A 4332-nucleotide genomic window follows, 5' to 3' on the forward strand; every position below is an offset into this window, starting at 1 on the left:
AATCCTTTCTACGGGTATTTACTGTCCGTTCCAGGATTCTCTTTAATTCTCTGTTAGAGACTTCAGCTTGCCCGGTGGTTTGTGGATGATATGGAGTGGCCACTTTGTGGCGAATTCCATACCGAACCATGGCAGAGTAAAGCTGTTTATTGCAGAAGTGAGTGCCCCCATCACTGATTAACACTCTAGGGACACCAAACCTGCTAAAGATATGTTTCTGGAGGAACTTCAGCACTGTTTTAGTATCATTGGTGGGTGTGGCAATAGCCTCAACCCATTTTGATACATAGTCAACTGCCACCAGAATATAAGTGTTTGAGTATAATGGTGGGAAAGGTCCCATGAAGTCAATTCCCCATACATCAAACAACTCTATTTCCAAGATTCCTTGTTGAGGCATGGCGTAACCATGAGGCAGATTACCAGCTCTTTGGCAACTGTCACAATTACGTACAAACTCTCGGGAATCTTTATAGAGTGTGGGCCAATAGAAGCCACATTGGAGAACCTTGGTGGCTGTTCGCTCACCTCCGAAATGGCCTCCATATTGAGATCCATGGCAATGCCATAGGATTCTCTGTGCTTCCTCTCTGGGGACACACCTACGGATAATTCCGTCTGCACATCTCTTAAAGAGATAGGGCTCATCCCACAAGTAGTACTTTGCATCAGTAATTAGTTTCTTTTTTTGTATTCTATTGTACTCCTTGGGTATGAACCTTGCAGCTTTATTGTTTGCAATATCGGCAAACCATGGTGCTTCCTGAATGGCAAATAGATGCTCATCAGGGAACGTCTCAGAGATCTCAAGGAAGGGGAGGGACGTCCCTTCCATTGGCTCTATCCGGGACAGATGATCAGCCACTTGGTTCTCTGTCCCTTTTCTGTCTCTTATTTCTATATCAAATTCTTGCAGAAGCAATACCCATCTGATGAGCCTGGGTTTTGAATCCTGCTTTGTGAGTAGATATTTAAGAGCAGCATGGTCAGTATACACAATCACTTTTGATCCTACTCAGTATGATCTGAACTTGTCAATGGCGTAAACCACTGCAAGTAGTTCTTTTTCTGTGGTTGTGTAATTTTTCTGGGCATCATTTAGAACGCGACTGGCATAATAAATGACATGCAGAAGCTTGTCATGCCTCTGTCCCAATACTGCACCAATGGCATGATCACTGGCATCACATATTAACTCAAATGGCAATGTCCAGTCTGGTGCAGAAATGACTGGTGCTGTGACCAGCTTAGCTTTCAGCGTTTCAAACGCCTGTAGGCATGCTGTGTCAAACACAAATGGCGTGTCAGCAGCTAGCAGATTGCTTAGGGGTTTTGCGATTTTTGAAAAATCCTTTATAAACCTCCTATAGAATCCTGCATGCCCCAGAAAGCTTCTGATTGCCTTAACATTGGCAGGTGGTGGTAATTTTTCAATTACCTCTATTTTTGCTTGATCTACCTCTATTCCCTTGTTTGAGATTTTATGCCCAAGAACAATTCCTTCAGTCACCATGAAGTGACACTTTTCCCAGTTTAAAACTAGGTTGGTTTCTTGGCATCTTTTCAAAACAAGTTTCAGGTGATCAAGACAGGAGCTGAATGAGTCTCCATATACTGAGAAGTCATCCATGAAGACTTCCAGAAATTTTTCCACCATGTCAGAGAAAATAGAGAGCATGCATCTCTGGAAGGTTGCAGGTGCATTGCATAGCCCAAAGGGCATCCTTCTATAAGCAAACACTCCGGATGGACATGTGAATGCTGTTTTCTCTTGATCCTGGGGATCTACTGCAATCTGGTTATAGCCTGAGTAGCCATCCAAAAAGCAGTAATAATCATGACCTGCTAGTCTCTCTAGCATCTGGTCTATGAATGGTAAAGGAAAATAATCATTTCTGGTGGCTGTATTGAGCCTTCTGTAGTCAATACACATGCGCCACCCTGTAACTGTTCTTGTAGGAACCAGTTCATTTTTTTCATTATGAATCACTGTCATGCCTCCCTTTTTTGGGACGACTTGAACAGGGCTCACCCAGGGGCTATCAGAAATGGGATAAATAATCCCAGCCTCTAGTAATTTGGTGACCTCTTTCTGCACCACTTCCTTCATGGCTGGATTTAGCCGCCTCTGTGGTTGAACCACTGGTTTGGCATTATCCTCCAATAGGATTTTGTGCATGCATCTAGCTGGGCTTATGCCCTTAAGGTCACCTATGGACCACCCAAGAGCTGTCTTGTGTGTCCTTAGCACTTGAATAAGCGCTTCCTCTTCCTGTGAATTTAAGGCAGAGCTTATGATCACTGGAAAAGTGTCACCTTCTCCTAGAAATGCATATTTCAAGGATGGTGGCAGTGGCTTGAGCTCTGGTTTAGGAGGTTTTTCCTCTTTTAGAAGAAAGTTCAGAGGCTCTTTCATGTCCCCTGAATCCTCCAAATCAGGCTGAACATCTTTAAAGATGTTTTCCAACTCTGATTCGAGACTCTCAGCCATGTTGATCTCTTCTACCAAAGAGTCAATAAGGTCAACTTTCATGCAGTCTGTTGATGTGTCTGGATGCTGCATGGCTTTGACAGCGTTCAACTTGAACTCGTCATCGTTGACTCTCAGGGTTATTTCCCCCTGCTGGACGTCAATGAGGGATCGTCCAGTTGCTAGGAAGGGTCTTCCTAGAATGAGAGTAGCACTCTTGTGCTCCTCCATTTCCAGCACAACAAAGTCAGTGGGAAAGGCGAATGGCCCAACTCTGACAATCATGTCCTCAATCACGCCTGATGGGTATTTAGTGGAACCATCAGCAAGTTGGAGACATATCCGGGTTGGTTTAACTTCTTCAGTTAAGCCAAGCTTCCTGATAGTGGATGCAGGTATCAGGTTGATGCTTGCCCCAAGATCGCATAAAGCTGTCTTGGTGCAATCACCTTCTAATATGCATGGTATCAGAAAACTCCCAGGGTCTTTAAGCTTTTCAGGAAAGCTTTTCAGAATGACTGCACTGCATTCTTCAGTGAGGAGAACTCTTTCTGTTTCTCTCCACTCCTTTTTATGACTCAAGATCTCTTTCATGAACTTGGCATAAGAAGGTATTTGCTCAAGTGCCTCTGCAAATGGAATCTTTATTTCAAGAGTCCTTAGATAATCTGCAAAGCGAGCAAATTGCTTATCCTGCTCCTCTTTCCGGAGTTTTTGAGGATAAGGTATCTTGGCTTTATATTCCTCAACCTTAGTGGTTAAAGAAGCCTTTTTAGAGGGGTTGTTATCAGCACTTATGTGTGTCTGATCCCTCACTGGCAATTGCGTACCAGAGTTAGAAGCTGGAGTGACGTTAGACGCCAACTCACTATCTGTTCCTGGCGCCTGAACGCCAGAAATGTGCCCCTGTTGGGCGTTCAACGCCAGATTCTTGCCCATTTCTGGCGTTGAACGCCAATCCTGCCTTGTTTCTGGCGCTGAACGCCAGTTTTGGGCATGGTCTGGGCGTTCAGCGCCAGCCTTCCACCCATTTTCTGGCGTTTTAGTGCCAGAATTATTTTTCCCTGGGCTCTTACTGTCCTCAGGGGAATCTTTGGTGGGTTGCTTATTTCTTGAATTTTTGATGCCTTGAGGTGGGGTATTTAATGTTTTCCCACTTCTTAATTGAACTGCTTGGCATTCTTCTGCTATTTGCTTTGATAGCTGCTGCTTTGTTTGCTTAAACTGTTCTTCCATATGTATATTAGCTATCCTTGTCTCCTGTAACCTGTCTTTGAGTTCAGCTAGCTGCTTTGTTAGAAAATCTAATTGCTGATTGAATTCAGCAGCTTGTTTTACAGTACTGAATTCAGCAGTTACTGTTTTAACCTCTTCATTCATGGAAGGGTTGCTGTTTAGATACAGATGCTGATTCCTGGCAACTGTATCAATGAGCTCTTGAGCCTCTTCGATTGTCTTTCTCATATGGATAGATCCACCAGCTGAGTAATCTAAAGACATCTGAGCTCCTTCTGCAAGCCAATAGTAGAAGATGTCTAACTGAACCCACTCTGAAAATATTTCAGAGGGGCATTTTCGTAGCATCTCTCTGTATCTCTCCCAGGCATCATAAAGAGATTCATTATCTCCTTGTTTAAAGCCTTGGATGTCCAGCCTTAGCTGTGTCATCCTTTTTGGAGGGAAATATTAATTCAGGAATTTTTCTGTCAGCTGTTTCCATGTTCTTATGCTGGCCTTAGGTTGGTTATTTAACCACCTTTTAGCTTGATCTTTTACAGCAAATGGAAACAGTAATAGTCTGTAGACATCCTGATCTATTTCCTTATCATGTACTGTGTCAGCAATTTGTAAAAATTGTGCCA

Source organism: Arachis ipaensis, chromosome B9 (genome assembly GCF_059453495.1).
Source record: "Arachis ipaensis isolate K30076 ecotype BB chromosome B9, ASM5945349v1, whole genome shotgun sequence".
NCBI classification, from domain to species: Eukaryota; Viridiplantae; Streptophyta; class Magnoliopsida; order Fabales; family Fabaceae; genus Arachis; species Arachis ipaensis.